The sequence below is a fragment of the Heterocephalus glaber genome, unplaced genomic scaffold, assembly GCF_053883595.1.
Source record: "Heterocephalus glaber isolate CG9 unplaced genomic scaffold, H.glaber_assembly_v1.0 deba00000122, whole genome shotgun sequence".
In the NCBI taxonomy this organism is placed as follows: domain Eukaryota; kingdom Metazoa; phylum Chordata; class Mammalia; order Rodentia; family Bathyergidae; genus Heterocephalus; species Heterocephalus glaber.
This window is the reverse complement of record NW_028258138.1, coordinates 15,713,813-15,732,448: the sequence shown is the minus strand read 5'-3', so window position 1 is coordinate 15,732,448 and position 18,636 is coordinate 15,713,813. Positions and strand designations below refer to the sequence as shown.

Genomic DNA, 18,636 nt, shown 5'->3' with positions numbered 1-18,636 from the left:
TTTCAACAGAGGAGCATCTTACAAAAATACCAGACAAATACTCCTCAAGGTTGTCAAGGTCAAAAACAAGAAAAGTTGGAGAAATTTTCATAATCAAGAGGAGCCTAAGAAGACATGATAATTAAATTTAGTGTCATATTCTGCATGGAATCCATAAAAGAAATATATCATAAGATTAAAAGAAAACTAAGGAAATCTCCTTGAACTATGGGCTTCAGTTAATAAAAATGTGCTGTGATCATTATTTGTTTTTAGCAAATGTATCACAATAATGTAAATTGTTGTCATAGGGCAAGCTATAGTTGGCATGTATGGGAACTCTCTTGGTGCATTTTTTGTGCTTGAGTCTGGGTAATGTGTTAAGAAAAGAAGTTGATTTTGGCTCACAGTTCCAGAGGACAGATCAGGAAACTATATCTGGTGAGCACCTCTGTTGCATCACATGGCAAATGGATTCCCTGCAGAATGGTAGGCAAGTGGGCAAGTGATCACATGATGAAAGAGAAAGCAGAGTAGCAGGGACAACATGCTGTAGGTGGAAATTAACCAGGCTTTTGAAGAACTACATTATTCTTCTCTTACTCTAGGGATGGGGTCCCCATGACATAATAATCTCTTAGAGGTATCACTACTGTACTTCAATAAAATGTACTGAGGGAAGTGGAGGTAGGAGAGGGAAATGTGATTAAAAAAGGGGAGGAAAGGCCAGGGATTTAGCTCAGTGGTTCTGCCATCTGACTTGCAAGCACAAGGTCCAGAGTTGGAACCCCAGTACAAAAAAAAAAAGGAGGGGGAATGTGAAGTGCTATGTACATGCACCAAGTCTCTAGGAAGAACGTGATCATCACATAACACAAACATTATATAAAATAATATGTAATAAAATGTACAATATATATGGTATATAATAATATATTTAATATTTATATTATATATATAATGCAAGGAGGAGAGAGGGAAGAGAGTTAAAAAGAGAATTAAGAAACTTCACGTGCATCTACCAAGTCCCCATAATGAATGCTATCGTTATGTACTAAAAAAGGGGATCAATTAAAAAATGTACTATTCCAGAAAAAAATTAAAAATACACTGATGAAAGAGCCTAAAATACTAATTATCTTAAGGAACTAAAAATATCTAAAATACAAACATTGAAACTGATCAAATGGTCACTTTCATTATTATTTAGAATCTTGTATGTGTACTTCATTTTAGAGATACATAGAAAAATTTTATCAGCATCAAATACTTTGTCTCATTAATGACACCTCCAAGTACGAAGGAGAGATATTATATTAGGTTTTAAATTTCATCAAAATATAATTAAATATGACTTTATATGGATACATTAATTTAATTGAATTAAACTTTCAGTCACAAAGTATAATTACTATCAAATTCAAACATGCCTACTTTGAGCTAGTATTGTTCATTATACACCCAGATTTCAGTATACAAGAAAAATTTCCTTTAGCATCAGTGAGAATTTAAAACATTTTAGATTACCAGAGATGAGGATCCTGCTGGGATTCCAAGATTCTAGTTAAAAGCTGTGTGGTAAGAAATTTACACAAACTGCTTTTCTTTGATTTTTTTATTTCTAAAATCAAGATAAAGATACATCAATGTCACTGAGTGCTTTAAATGCAACAGTAGATATAGAGCACTTAAAATATTGTCTGACATATTTATATGCACTGCACACACATATATATGTATATGTATGCATATATATGTATGTATATCTATGTACATATATCATATATGTGGCTTTGCTCCCTTATGAAAAAAATGTATCGGCAGTTAACCAGTTGAAAGGAAAACCCATAATGCATCATTCTCACTCTATTCAATAGTTTCTATTGCAGTAGCATTGTGTTGTTCATCTTGAAAAAATTTTATCACCTATTATCCACTATCTATCTATCATCTATCTCTCTATCTATCATATAGCTATGAAGTTGTCTGTCAATGGGAAAGTAAATCTTAATAAAGAAGACTCAGAGGGAAAAATATGCATGTATATGGGAACCCACCCGGTCTTACTCATTGAGGAGAATAGTACACTACCTGTATATTTCAATGTTTGTTTATTTTTTCCAATTGTGAACAAAAAACTGCACAAATGTGTGCCATTCCATCATCTTTAATTTGGTTATAGAGACAGGGAAACAAAATTTATTCTTATTTCTTCCAAGAAGCCATTATACATAGACAAATCTCAATACTTCTCTCTTTCCCTTTCTCTCTCTCTGTCTCTGTCTCCTATTCCCCTTCTCTCCCTCCTCTTTTTCCATCTTCTCTCTCTGCATGTGTATGTGATGTGTACATACATGTATATTCATGGGTTTATATAGTATTTATAATAGAGTTTAAATTTTACAATATCAAGAATGGGTAGAAAATGAGTATTTTATGTTGACTTACATATTCTATTTAATTCAATGTTTTACACATCCTGTGAGATTTTGAAATGATCAAACCTTTAAAGAAAGTCATAGGATCCCCATAAAGTTTCTACCATCTCACTACTCCTTTCCTCTACTTACATCTAGATCCCTTCTCCACTTTTTATATAAGCTTAGGGTTGATACCTTATTACATATTCATGAAATATTTTAGTCTTGTTTGAGTACTCTTTAACACTTTAGCTTTATTCTATGGTTCTTTTTAGCTATCCCCTTGCATCACCCCGCACCCACACACTTCAGTTGGCTCAGCTTTTCCATGAGTCCACCTCAAGGGAATCCCCATTACAAGCTGATGATGGCCTGTTGCTCATCTTACTCATTATCATAATTTTAAAGACTCTATAAATAAATAATATACATTCAACTTTAAAGTTGTGCCAAAACTTATTCTGATTTAGATGAAAATTAATAGTCATATAATATCTCAGAAACTTTGTAGTGAAAATAATTTGCTTAAAACTATGAACAGAAGAAGGAATTATGATGTAATGACTGATACCAGAAGTAACTTTTTGTAATAAATGTTCATAATCAGAATATTCATATATCTGCCAGAGAAAAAAAGAATAGCATCATTGCTTAAACTTTAGATAAGTGGGAATCAACTGCATTTGCTTACTCTAACATGGTCTGTGGGATGGCAGGTTACAGGAGCACTTCTATTTCTGTAGCCTCCAGCATAATCTTTTATTTTGTCAGATGTGGCTGTGCAAACAATTTCCCCAAAAAAGACTAAAATAGAGAGCATTAAAAAAAATCCCATTTCTCCTCTAGACTTGGATCTGTAAGGACCAGTCAAGGAAAATATCTAATTTCTTCAAGGAAAAAGAGTTCATATTTCTTTGGCTACAGCTCTGTTGCTATGGTTACCAAGTGCTCTCATTTTTTTCCTAATAACAACATCACCATCGAGATACACATAACTTACTAAGCTAAATGTTTTACTGTGGAAATTTATAAGGAGAAGGGACTCTCAAAACCCTGAAATTGAAGAATTTTATTAATAAATACACCTGAGTTGAATTTAATTGCTTTTCTGAGCTAACAGTGTAAGAGAAAAGGAGGGAGTAAATTGCAAGGAGTTGTGCAAATTTTAACATTACTAAGGTGAAAATAATTTAAATTGGGATTTGGGCACAGTTGATTTTCTCCACCCCATGTATATAAACACTCCCACATGGGTTGTCACGTGTCCATAAACTGTACCTTCATCTGAACAGGCCCCTAGAAACTAAAACATACACATTCACAGTCATATGCACACATCAACATGAAGGAGTAACAAAAACATAAACCAGCTTATTTTGATTATTGGTCTTGCCAAATATAAACTTTAGAGACAAAATTTTAAATAAAGCAGCAACTATGAAAATAAACAATGAAATCCCTGTGTAGTATTAACTAGCTGGAGTGTGCATATTTGAAATCAAACTCTGAGTAGAAATAAAATCAGTTCTGTTTGTCTTCCTTCCCCCTTATGTTTTTAAGAAGCTGCCATCAGAATCCTTAATAACATGAATGTAAGGTGCAAATATGCTACTTTGGGGAAGTAAAATACTGCTAGCAAATATATGGTCAATGTGGTTATTATAAACAATCCTATAAAATAACTCAGTTATATGAATTATGAAAAGCATCAAGTATGTTTATGACTTGAAAAATGTCTCGACAACCAGTCTTAAAAGCTAGGAATGTTTGAAGACTTAAAAAGAAAATTACTGAGCTCAACTTCTTACTTTATTGATGAAATATTAACTTCTGCTGCCATACTTAAATTCTTCCTCATTCTAGCCTACATGATATATCACAAACTGCAAATTACAAAGCTTTTCTTAGTGTACTATTTAATGATAAGGCTGTATGATATAAATGTCATCTTTAGAATTTTAATTTTATTTTCTAGAGTAGTAATTTCAACATAATCTTTGTAAATATAGCATTTTCAAAATTACTTTAATGTAAAAATTATTTTAAAATTCTTCAAAGAAATAAAATTGAAACCTATTTTAAGTGAAATATTTAGGTGTTTGAGGAAACTGGCCTATCTTACAATTTGACTTTCCAGAATTTATTGATGTAAAAAAAAATTGTATAAAGGAATATTTTTATGATTTTATTTTTTAAAGATATATATATACACACACATAGATATATATGCATATACACGTATTTAAATGTATATCATGTACTACATAGAGGTATTTTACATCTAGTATGGTTCTTAGAAATAAAAAACGTGTTTTCTAGTTTATAAATTTTCTCTTTATTCAAATATGATTTTATAGAATGGTGAGTTTTTTTATTTCTCCAAACGTTTGGGGGCATCTTTACACTTCTTTTGTTTTATTATTACTTATATTTGAATTATATGTTTGGAAGGATATTTATCTTTTCAGTCACCCCTGTTGGGCTCTAGATTCCATCTCCTTTCTCCTTCTTGAGAATTTTTGTAGGTACTCTTTTCTCTTTTTTTTATATCTTCTAATTCCCCCTTCCCACTAATGCAGGCATATTGAATTACATATGATAAAAAAATGATTATGAAATTCCCTGTTTGCTTTTATACCAAAACAGGTATTTGCAGAATCTTTACCCTCTTTCAGTTTCCCAATTCTGAAATAGTCTTGTACCTAAAGTCAGATGTTCATCTGTTTTCCATCTAATACATTCATTTTTGAGCACCTAGACTGATTCAGTAGCTTCAGTTCTCACTTGAAACTTTCCAAACCTATAACTTACTTCAACTATCCTCAGAAATTGTGACGTAAACTCACAGTTCCCAACAGATGAGGGTATTCATCTTATCTACCCTTAAATCAGTAAAGTCTCCTTTTCACCATTTGAGTTAGTATTTTTCCTACTTACTCCCTAAACAAAAATGTTGAATTCCGCACCAAATTTTCTTCAATTTCTAGAACTTTTGGAATTTACCCCACCTCTATATTGTTATCTTTAACACTAGGGCTGCCTTTCTGTTAACCCTACCCCACTGCTAAAATCAATTAAGCAGCTTCTCAGTTAGCAACCTTAGACCCTTCCCACACAGCTTAGATACTGAAAGCAAGGAAAACCATATTACACATGTATCTGATTCTGTGACTCATCTAATTCTGAATTATTCAAAAACACTCTGTTATATGTACAAAAAAATTCCTAAATTCTTTAGAATGGCTCACATGAACCTTTGATTTACTGCCAGTTAGGCTAAAAAGGAAAACTTATTTCCCTACTTTTATTATTGATCCACTACTCACCCTAATTTCAACTTAGCAAACATGAATTGCCATTTATCAAAAGAACCATGCTAGCTGCTTCTGACCAAGCAAATGCTGTACACACCATTTCCAGGGTCTGGAATCCCTGTCTTTCCCCTCCTGAAGAATTGCTACCAATTCCTCAAGGTTGAGCTCACTATTGGCTTAATATGTAAATTAACCTTAACTGTCCAATCCCAATAAGTTCCCTGGTTAGGTTCCATAATTTTATTATAAATTTGCACAATGATAACACAATTGAAGAATTGGCTTAGATTAACTGAATACTAAATATATGCTAAGAACTCTTCCAAAAGATCTATATACAGTATTCCATTAAAATTTTATACTCATTTCATGTAAAGTATCCTTCTCATACTACTCACAAAAGTTAAATATTATACCAGGTCTACCCAATTAGCACATACATAAGCTAGTATTTAAGTCAAAAGCTTCCAGAGTCCAAATCCTGTCACTTTTTTCCTTATTATATGACACTTATTTTTCCCTGTTGCTTGAATCAGACTAAAGTATAAGATTACTGATACAAGGAAGCTTTAGAATCTTTCCCTTGAATCTGCTTTTATTGAGTGTTCAGATTCCTGAAATAACTGACATTTTGTAGGAGAGGAGGTGGCACTTTTCATTCCATATGTTTTTGCCTTGAAATGTGTCCATATATCTTGTAAAATAAATTGTACTGACCTCTTTCCCTAATCCCTGGCACTTATTTTCCCAACCCACCTTAAATGTTGAAGTTCACAAAATCTGTAATGATTGATGTGAAAAAGCGCCAAGATATTCTACTTCATGATCTTTGCATGCCATCTAGTGGTTAGAATTGGAAAATCTGTGGAAACTGTGACTAACAAGTGCCAAAGAGGAGAGAGGAAAAAAACCCTACGCTGTTCGGGAGTCCTTAGTTCTAACACTGTGGGAAAAGTGACAAGGATCTTTCACTTCCAAAGGTGAGGAGTCATCTGGCCATTACTAATAAATACTACTTCCTTAATCATTTTTATTTCTCAGTCTAAGTGTCAGACAATAACGATCTGCCTCTGTGTTGAGTCCTGGGCTCACTGGGGCTTGGGAAACCTCATTTGCCTGTACACAGTGCCTAGTTTTGATAGATATCAAGCGGGCAATCATTATCAGATGCAACAATGAATAAACTCTTCCAGTTTTCTTCTCATACTTTGTGTAACAACAAGCTCTATGTACACAAATACTTAAAATAATGATATTAAAATCTCTGGCTTTATTTCACAGTTTAAAATTCTTTAAATTTTAGATCCTTCCAGTTTACCAGTGTAGATTCTTTTTTTAAAAAAAGTTATAAAACAAGCACCAGCTAAGCTTTGAGTCATAGATCATGTCCTTGATGATTCAAGCTTTGGGATCTGCCTAGAAGAATGTTGCAGCCAGCTTTGATGAGTGACAATAGAATCTGGTACTCGATCTGCTTGTGTCCATGTAAACGACACACATAGAGCCTTAGGGGTGCAGGGCAGGATATGAGTTCACAAAGCCAGAGATGGGATCAAAGAGGAGGGTGGATTTGATCCTAGCTGTGGCTGAGCCCTGGCCTTTTTACAGAATGACCTTAGGCATAGCTACTTATCTGCTCTACACTTAAATTTTTTCATCTCTACTACAGAAAGACACATAGCATGTATTTTGCATGGCGAGGATCAGTTCACTACCAGTCACGGGACAAATTACCGGTCATTTCTGTTATACATAAATAAATAATTAGGTCAAATATTGCTCCCTGAGAATACAAAAAAGAAAGGTGGCGAGAGAAAAATAAGCAATAATAAATAATAAACATTATATTCCTGACTCCAATTTGAAAGTTGGTAAGTATTTTATGGCAATCTATTTTCAATATACTTTGTGGATTCTTAGGTTGTATGTTATGCAAATAGATCAGAAATCCCTGAAATCTGGCAACTACTACTAAATACTACCTTTTAATTTTCTGTTACTACAGAGAGTATTTTTCTCTGCAACATGGGCCAATGTAAACTTTTTATCTCTTGAATGTAGGTCTTTGTAAAAATCAACACCTAAAACATAACTTGAATCACAATAACTTTCTGTACATTTTAAGTGGGAGAAAATCAGCCAATAAGTGTTTAGATTTGCAGACTCTATTGATGAAGGTTATGGTATCAGCAAATTCTGGAATTATCCTCTGGGATGAATAATAAGAAAGAACAATCACTCCACATAGGCTCAAAGGAGAGTTTTGTTGAAGAGGTGGGTTTCCCTGTGGTCTTTGAAGTGGTTTTTTTTTAAATCCAGGGGCCTAGTGATGAGTGAACTACAGGAGAGATTGCTGACAGATTTGAAATCCCACAGTGATTGTTTTGTCCCTTGCCTGGAGAAGGTTGGTGATTATTAAAGCCTTTCTCTACTAGAGCCTTTGTTTCCAACCCAAGCGTCCAATTTAAAAAGCCAAGTAATAGAGCCATTATTCTGCTGCCACTAAAATTGATTCTCTTTCATGCTTATTTTCCTAAATTATACATTTTGGTAGCTGCAATTATTTCCTGAGAAGTGACCTGGGGTGTGTATGTGTGTGTGTGTATACACACATGCAAGCCTGAACACATTAGAAAGAGACAGTGAGACAGGGAGATGAGGACAGGCAGAGCAAGATGGAGAGGGGTGTGTGTGTGTGTGTGTGTGTCTGTGTATGTGTATGTGTCTGTGTGTGTGTGTGTGTGTGTGTGTTTATAGACCTGCTTCAAGAGGGCTCATTCCTTCACCTCCCCAGGATCATTTAGTTTGAAAATGTCCTATTTTCTTCTCCCTTATTTATCAGCAGAAGATAGCTGGCCGTTTTAAGTGCTGAACTTTTGCAAGGTTGGCAAGTCCACCCTTGATGTTTAACAGACCTGAACTAAACAAAGCATATTCGGTTTGGGTCACTTTAAATATTTGGTCACTTTTTAACTCGATGTAAACTTTCTGGTTAAACCTTACTTCAAATAGTGAAAGAATTATAGGTTGAATACACTGTCTGGTTTATGAAAGTACCTTAAGAAATATTTTTGATTGATAATCCTAAATGTTGGAATAGATTTTTAGTTAAGAGATTAACAGATGTAAAAGCAATATGCAGTATAATTTTATATCTAAATGAAATAATAATGATAAAATTGGGGTTATGTCTGTGCTGCTTGGCTTTTCAGTTGTCACTTCATTGCAATTCCTATTGCTTTCATTTTTTCTTCTCTTACACAACTAGGACCATGCTTGGTAATATACATTGACAGCTGCCAGCTAGAAATGGGATCAAATTTTTGAGCTTCCTAATTCTTGACAACAAGCTATAGCACATTACTAAGATGCCTGAGACATACTCAGCCCTTTATTAAAATGGTTTCATGTCTTGATACTGTGTAAAATGCTCTCAAGTTACCATTTTACTTTTGTATCTGCTCTACTTTCTCTATTTTATTTGCAATGAAATTTTAATTTTAAATATACAGAAAGCTTAAATAACAGTTTTAATAATGTATATGTTATGAACATATCAAATGTAAGTTTCAAAGACAAATCCCTTATTTTGTTAAAATGTACATCTCACAATGGATTCAAATTGTAGAATAATTCAGTTAAAATAAACCTGGGCTGAGCTATCATTTATGTTTGACAGTTTTGACATAGAATAACTGATTAAGGATGAATTGATATATAAATAAAAATATATTGCTGCTCCTTTTTGTTTGTAAGTGCCAAAGAACACATTTATTTTATACTGGGAGTGGGGAGTCCATAAGTGCTTTCCTGAACACTTAGATGTGAAGGCCTTATTTCTATAACATAGTCTGTAACACAGATGCACTAGTCTGTAGAAAAAAACAATTTCACTCTATTTCTCTATCCCACAATAAAATATCTAGCAGAACACAGAGAAAAGGTTAATGATTAATATTAAATGTTCTACTCTACCTAAAAACTACTGTTTAATGCAATATAAAGAAATCAAATTGCAAACAGCTATTTACTTAATGTTTCTTGTTTGCCTAACTTGAGCTTACCCATCCTTAAGAGCCTGTAACAGAAGAGATTCTTTCTGTCTCCTTACCAAACCTCTGCTGCCTAGGCTACCAGAAGACCAGGTGAGCTAATACTATTGAATGTAGGCTTAGGTGTATGGTATAACTGCAGGATGCTAATGGTACTCTCATCAGTGGTGACTGTTGAAAGCGGACTTGTGCCCCAGTGAGATAGTATTGAAAGTTTCTCAGAGATTCTTTCTGGGGTGTTTAAGCCACTGTTCTTTGAAGCTGATCATTAAAATTCAGGTCATCTTTCACTTTCCTTGGGGTAACATTTACCTGTAGATGATCCTCTTGATAAATGTCCTCACAACAATAACAAGCCTAGGATGTTCTTACAACTTGTTCTAGAGAAATCTGCCTCTTCTGTTACCATAAAAGTTTAGCTTATTTTACCTTTAAGCTACAATACACTCAGATTCCCTGGAAATTGAGGGAAAAAAATCAAAGTCCCAGAGACTTTATTTGGGTGTGTTGTGTTTTTGTTGCTGGTTTTTTTCTTCCTCTTTTCCTAAAATCTGTCTACTCACTGGACTTAAGCTAAAAGGGAAATGCCTTCCTTTCCTCCATGTATGCTAATAGATGGATGAATATCAGGCACATTATTGCTTTAAAATTATCCCTTCCATTTTCTCCCATCCCCTTCACTTATATAATGGAGACACAGAAATTCAGCAGGCTGTTACTTGGCAAATCTTGGTGGATGGTCTAGCAATGGATTTTGGAATGGTATGAGTGAGGGAATATGAGTTGTGGGGAAGTTTTGCAATTCTAGTTTTGTTCCTTAAGTGAAGACTGTGGATAGCATATAAAATAATGTGTCTAGAATCCATTTGATAAGCAATAAAGTGATCTATATTCATTATTACCTACAGACATAAATTATTAAGAGTGTTCAGGCCATACAAACTTCATATGATGGACCTACATGGGCTTAGGAGTTTATGTATCCTCACCTTCCTGGTTTCTGTGGACAATCATTCCTAACATAAAATGGTAGAATTGCTCATGATTTAAGATCCTTCCAAAGTGATCCCTAATAGTGATGTTTGCATTAGTTTAACTTGGAAAGATCAAAGCAACAAGGATACAGACCCTGTACAATTGGCTGCATATGTTGAAGGATAATGTTCTACAGACTAGTAACAAATCCATGCAGGCTGAATTATGGGAAAGGAAGGAATGAAACTGACTGCTAGTAGAATAGTGGAAAAATGTAGTAAATTCCATAAAGCAGACAGTGTCTGGAGAACCTGACTTCCTTACATGGAAGAGTGCTGGACCAACATAAGAAGTGAATACATTCACCTTATATGGCTAAATGTCCTCCTTCTGGGTTTGAGACTCTAATAAAATTTACATGTTTCAAATGTAAAATCCTATTTAATCTCAAACATTTTGGTTTATAATATTGACTATTCTTAGATTTTTAAATAAAAGTGAATATAAGGAATTGAAAAATAAACCTAATATTTTCATATTAAAATATGTATTTCTTCCACCTAAGATGTAGCTTTACAATGAGTTCCTTTTTTCTTTTAAAACTTATTGCATGTAATAACTGCCTATGTCTAATACACTAAACACAATGAGAGGAAAAGAAGATCTGTTATATTCCCAATTTTCTTTGAAAATTATGATGAATTTCAATAAAAGCTATTGTTAAACTGGCTGATAGGTTTCAGAATATTGAAGTATAAGTAATACTTTAATATGAAGTCTTGACTTATTACTCATTGATAGTTATTCAAGTCTAACATTTTTGTTTGTCAAATAATATTAAATCATATAATTAGCATTGCAACGAATATATAATTTGAAAAAAGAGTTTACTATTCTAAAGCCAGTTATTGTATTTGTCTTACACATCCAACTAACTCCCAAAATGCAAATGTAGCTTTACTCATGCTTTTTATAGCATTTTGAATTCCCAATTTGCATTAACATAAGAAAATTTTTCAGAACAAAGATTCCCAGTACCATGTACAAATGTTACATAGGTAATATTTCTTTCTTTTATTTTTTTCTTGTACCGGAGATCGAACTCAGGACATTGAGCTTGGAGGCAGGCATGGTGCCACTGAGCTACATCCCGGCCCATAGGTAATATTTCTAATCCTTCTTTCTTTCTCTCTCTCTCTCTCTCTCTCTCTCTCCCTTCTTTCTCTACCCCCCCCCCCAGAACTGGGAATGGAATTCAGAGCCCCTTGTACCCACTAATCAAGGGTTCTACAACTGGTCTACACCCTTAACTTTTACATTAATATTTCCAAATCCTTAGAGAAAAGGCAAATTTCTAATAGTTTATTATGTAGTATCTCCAATACTTAAGTTTTCCTAAACTTAGAAGAAGTAATATAACATGAACAATTTTACCATTTCATACTGTGGTCTAGATAGATCTTTACATTTTTTTAAGAACTAAAATATAATTCAATCAAGATTCTAATGTAGCACAATTGTATAGATGAGGCTAGGAGAAAAGTGTAAGAGCTGGATTAGGAAAAGAAAGAAACCATTACTACTCATGAGCCTAAGGCAACAAAGAGACAACTGATTAGTAGCACCAACACAAAAAACAGCAATTGGTCAGAGCTATTTAACTGTGACTTACAATGGCTAGTACAGCCAGTACCTGGTGAGAAACTAAAGAATCAGGAAAGAAATATTCAAACTCTTTGTCTGCCATCCAGGTTGTAAAGGAAGGAGAAAAACTCGCTATTTGAAAAAGAAATGCTCTTATATGCAAACAATACTAAAGAATTATAAAAGCGAGTAAAACTAAGACATGAGCTTACCAAGACTGCAGAACACAAGGCCAACATAGAAAAATAATTTTTTAAAAAGAGCAATCCAAAAAATAAGAAAATATTTCCACTAAAAAATAACATCAAAAAGTAAAATACTTAGGAATGAATTTAACAAAACAAATGCAAGAATTAGACTCTAAAGCTCTTAAATGTTGTTGAAGGAAACTAAGAAAGATTCAAATAACTTAAAAGACAAGCCATGTCCATAGCTAAGGCACTAGTATCATTAAGATTCTACTGATTTCTAAATTTGATTATATATTCAAAGCAAGTCTTAACAAAATCCCAGATGATTTACTTGCAGAAGTTGTCAATATAACCCTCAAATTCATATGGAAATTCAAGGATCAAGAGCAGACAAAACAAGCTCAAAAAAGAAGAGTAAATAGTCAAAATTCATACTTCCTGGTTTTAAAACTTACTATAAAACTACAGTAATCAAACAATGTTGTATATGTATAATGGTATCAGTTGGTGAGTCCAGAAAAAAACTTTATACAGTCAATTGAAAAAAATTTAGCAGTGTAAGAATTGTCTTTTCAGCAAATAGTGCTGAGACAACTGGAATCCACATAAAAAATGGAATGGAACCCTTAATTTATAGCATATCAAAAAAAAATCTAATCAATAGGAATCAAAGAACTAAATGTAATGGGTAATATTATAGAAGCATTAGAATATATAGGTACAATTTTCATAAAGAAAATTAAACAATGTTTTCTTAAATATAACATCAAAACCATAAGAAAATAAAAGGGAAGGATAGCTAAATTGGACTTCCTCAAAATTAAATCTCTTCAAATGATATTATCAACTAGTGAAAAGATAACCCAAAGGATTGGAGAAAACATTTTAAAATCAAATATTTAATAAGGGACATATGTCTTCAGTATATGATTGTATATAAATATCTCCTATAATGCAATAATATAGAGATAAATAGTGAAATTAAAAAATAGAAAAGAAAAAGATAGGAAAGAATTAGAATAGACATTCTTGCAGAGCAAACAATCAGTAGGCAAACTAAAAGATGCTAACATTCGTAGCCATCAGAAAAAATCCACTGTGAGATACCACTTTATGTGTTTTAGGATTCTGATAATAAAAAGAAAAGGGATGTGAAGACATGGATACATTGGAGCTCTTGTATATCTATCTGCAGTAGAAATTAAAATACTGCATGTAGCTACTTTGTAAATTGAGTAGGACTTTAGGGACATGCCCAAAAGAAGTGAAAATAGATGTTCTCAAAAATACTTGTACATGAATATCTATAATAACTTTACTCGTAACAAACAAATGGAACCAACTCAAATTTCAATCAGTTGACAACTATATAAATAAAATGTTGCATATCCCCATAAATGAATATTATTTGATATAAAAAAGCAATGAAGTAGTGTACCTTAAAAGTATGCTAAGTGAAGGCAGACAATCCAAAAAGGCAGATGTATAGAAGCATGAAATAGATTGGTGGCTTCCCAGGGCTAGGAGAGATGGGAAAGAAAGGGAAAGGGTACAGGATTTCTTCGGAGCAATGGAAATATTCTCAAATTGATTGAAATGTTGATTTCACAGCTCTGTATGATAAAGATCAGTGATATGAGTTATGTAAATTCTATGGTCCAAGATTTATGATAGTCATGCCAAAATGAAACAAGTTTATATGTAAGCTCTTTTCTTTATCAAATTGATGATCTAGCTTCAAGGTAAATTAGTTTCCCATCCAATCCCTATTCCAACCCTTTGTCTAGAATCAAGATTATATTTCAATGGGTTTCCAAATTCATTGCTGAGGCAACTGAATGCAAGTAGGGAGAGGATCTATGTGATGTCACTTTGATGGCTGCAGTAACTTCCCCACAGTAGCCCTCCATGTGTGCTAAGAGAATGTAACCCAACTGTTCATTGCCTGGTGATATTGCTCAGTTCATATGTTCATGTCTCGTCTTCCCAGGTCAGTATTTACCCAGTGGATGGTAAGAACTATACCTCACATAATGGTGATCACATCATATGTGCTTAGAATAATTGAGTGATGGATACTAAATCAGTAAATGGAATCACAACCATGAATAGTGGAAAATATAAACTGTCAGAGAAACCAAACTCACTATGAATAGCATGGGGGCATGTGAGCAATGATAAAATCTTCCAATTGCTTTCAGTGCCAGTTTGGTAGTTTAGCAATGCTTATGAATTATAGACTGGCAAAGATAGTACTGATTTTTAAAATAATACAATTAATTCATTTCTTTTCTCATAGTAGGATAAGTTAATATCTACAAATTGTGGTAAAATCTAGATCTCCTTAAAAAAAGTTTCACTTTATTTTTCTTTGTGCCTCATATCTGAAATTTATGATATTTATTTATAAATTCAGCAGCTATACATTTTGAACATTTTCAAAATTAAACCATTATTATTCAGTTGTAATAGCGGATTATTTTAGGTAAAATGAGGATTGTAGATAGTCGACTTCTATTTTGTCAGATTTTAGCAGTCACATATGTAACATCTTTAACAGATTAATGAGGCTTGCAAACACAATAATAAGCAAGAAGAGTGGGAAATTTACCTATCAAACTAGTTCTATTATGTACTTAAATTGGGTACTTTTTTTTTTTAGTTCTGGGGATCGAACTCAGGACCTTGTGCTTGAGAAGCAGGTGGAGGCACCACTGAGCTAAATCCCCAGCCCTATGTACCTAAGTTGGAATATTTTCCCTCAGTCTGAAAGATATTTGCTGATTGATATAATTTCAAACACATCCACATTAGTTCTTCTCTTTTTTGTTTTTTAAATTTTAAAAAATAATTTTATTGATGTATTTTAGGTATACAATATAATGGCATTCATCATTGGATATTTGCACCTTTACATAATCTCTCTCGGTTCTCATTTTTCCCCCTTCCCCTGCCCTCCCTTCAATGCCTCCATCCCTCCCTATTTGTTTCCATTTTTCCATTTTCTCATGTTAATTCCATTCCCTTCTATCCTTTCCCCTACCACTCCCACTTCTCCTTCCCCTTTGCCCCTTTTCTTCCTATTTCACATTACCTTTTCTATATTTTGATCTTTATTTACACTTTCAGCTTCTCACGCCAGAGAAACTATTAGATATGTACACAATGTGTGTCCTGTTTATTTCACTTAAGAGGATCGCCTCAATGTGAACTGACTCTCTGCTTTCTCCACATTTCCTGCTCACATATCCCATGTTAGGCTGTGACTAGCTAACGTTCACCTTTATTTGCCTGGGAACTGTGAGGTTCAGTGGAAGAACTCCTCCTTGTTTCTGTCACCACCAGACAAGCTGGATCCATGCTCCTCAATCTCTGAGAAAGGCTCTCCCTCCCATCCCCAAAGCCCATGCATCAAGCCAGGGCCAAATTCAAGACCAATTCAAGATCAAAGGCATGGGGAGCAGAGATAGTCTTTCTCGAATTGGTTTTGCTATTTTCTCTCATCCTTTCTACTAGGAAGCATTATTTTTCAGAGGTCACTTTTTCTAATACCTTTGTGTATACTTCTGCATATACACATGTTCTGTAAGATTTCCTTTTCAGAGGTCACTATTTTGCTACCATTGAATAAGTCCCTGATAATCACAGATGTAATTTCATCATTCCATACATGTGTAAGGATTGTTATAGAATAGAATCCTAGAAGTACAAAATTTGGGCTAAAAACAAATATATTTATTTTAATAAATATTGTGACATCATCTCTTCTGCTCTTAAAATCTTTATCCATTTGCAATTGAACAATAGTTTTGAATATTCACTTTCTACACCCTGGATAATATCAGTTATTAGGCCTGTCAGGATGTTAGTATAAATAGTGAGAAGAAATTTTTTTGCAGTAATTCCCAGGATTATGTTTGCATTTAAATATTTTTCTATATTTATTCATCATGTATACTTGTTTTATCATATATTTTGCTACTTTTTGTTTTATTTGATTAGAATGTTTTTATAATGTCCTTATGTTATTTTATGCAATTCAGAAACACTTTTACCCTATATATCTTTCTGACATACAGTAAGAATTCAGTATTTTTGTTCATGAGAGTATTTTTAGCTATATTTTATGGCTTTTAGCACTATAACATTTTTTTTTCTTTTTTTGTATATCTTTTTATTGGTATATTTTAGGAGTACAATATAATGACATTCCTCATTGGGGATAGGACCTTTACATACTCTCTTGGTTCTTATTTTTCCCCCCTTCCCCTGCCCTCCCTTCAAACCCTCCATCCCTCCGTATTTACAAAGACTTTGTTTCCATTTTTTCATTTTCTCTTATTAATTCCATTCCCTTCTTTCCTTTCCCTTCCCCCTTCCCTTTGCCCCTTTTCTTCCGATTTCACATTATCTGTTATACCTTTTAGTCCTTATTTACATTTTCAGTTTCTCACACTATTCAGTATTTACACACGTGTGCCCTGTTTATTTCACTTAGGAGTATTGCCTCGATGTGCATCCATTTAGCAATAAATGTCTCTAATTTCTCATTTTTGATGGTGGAGTAGTACTCTATTTTATATTAAAAAAACACATTTTCTTGATCCAGTCTCCAACTGATGGGCATCTGAGCTGTTTCCAAGTTTTAGCTATTACAAACTGTGCTGCTACAAACATGGGTACACATATATCACTGTGGTATGATTCTTTTAATTCTTTGGGGAAGATGCTCAGCAGGGGAATAGCTGGGTCAAATGGAACTTCCAGTCCTAGTTCTTTGAGGTATCTCCATACTGATTTCCACAGTGGTTGCACCAGTCTATACTCCCACCAGCAATGGAGCAGGGATCCTCTTTCCCCACAGACTCATCAGCATTTGTTACTGGTTGATTTCACGATAGCAGCCATTCTTTCTGGAGTGAGGTGGAATCTCAGAGTTGTTTTCATTTGGATCTCTCGAATGACGAGTGATGTTGAACATTTTTTCATGTATGTATTTGCTATTTCTACTTCTTTGTCTCAGAAATGTCTGTTCATTTCAGATGCCCAATTTCAGATTGGGTCTTTAAATTTGGGAGATCTGATCATTTTAAGTTCTTTATAGATTCGAGATAGTAGACCTTTGTCTGAGGAAGAGCAGGTGAAGATTTTTTCCCACATTGTGGGTTGTCTCTTCACACTGCTGGTGGTTTCTCTTGCTGTGCAGAAGCTTTTTAATAAGAAGAGATTCCACTTGTTGATTGTTTGTGCTAGTTCACAGGCAACTGAGGTTTTGTTCATAAAACCTTTTCCTGCACCGATGTCTTCGAGAGTTCTACCTAACCTCTGTTCCACATGGTTCAGAGTTTCTATTTTAATATTTAGATCTTTAATCCATTTTTATTTTAGTTTAGTGCATGGTGAGAGATACAGGTCTAGTTTTAATCTTTGGCAAGTTGAAACCCAATTTTTCCAGCACCATTTATTAAAGAGACTATCTTTCCTCCAGTAAGGGTGTTTGGCTCCTTTATCGAAGATGAGATGGCTGAGTGTGCCTGGCATTGTTTCTACATCTTCTAATCTGTTCCACTGGTCCTCAGTCTGTTTCTTTGCCAGTACCATGCTGTTTCTATCACAGTAGCTTTGTAGTATAGTTGCAGGTTGGGGATTGTGATACCCCCTGCCATGTCTCTGTTACCTAGAATTACTTTTGCTATTCTGGCTCTCTTCTTGTTCCAAATGAATTTTTGGATTGTTTTCTCAAGGTCCACGAAGTATGCTGCTGGGATCTCAGTTGGAATTACATCAAATCCATATAGCAGTTTTAGAAGTATGTCCATTTTCACTATATTAATTCTTCCTAGCCAGGAGCAGGGGATGTCTGTCCATTTTCTGATATCATCTTCAATCTCTCTTTGCAGAGTGCCATAGTTTTCAGAGAAGAGGTCTTTGATTTCTTTCATTAGGATGATTCCTAGGTATTTCAGTTTTTTGGATGCTATTGTGAAAGGAATTATTTGCCCTATTTCTCTCTCAGTGAGTCTGTCATTGGTGTAAAGGAAAGCTAGTGACTTTTGTGTGT

General features: G+C 33.9%; 1 long non-coding RNA gene across 1 annotated transcript in view; it reads left to right on the top strand.

Moving 5' to 3' along the window:
- Nucleotides 1-18,636, top strand: part of LOC110348643 (uncharacterized) — an 81,871-nt gene that overhangs the window by 46,103 nt on the left and 17,132 nt on the right. Inside the window, exon 5 of the long non-coding RNA XR_015452154.1 lies at nt 11,837-11,901. This is a non-coding gene — a long non-coding RNA (uncharacterized LOC110348643). The remainder of the gene's footprint in view (nt 1-11,836; nt 11,902-18,636) is intronic.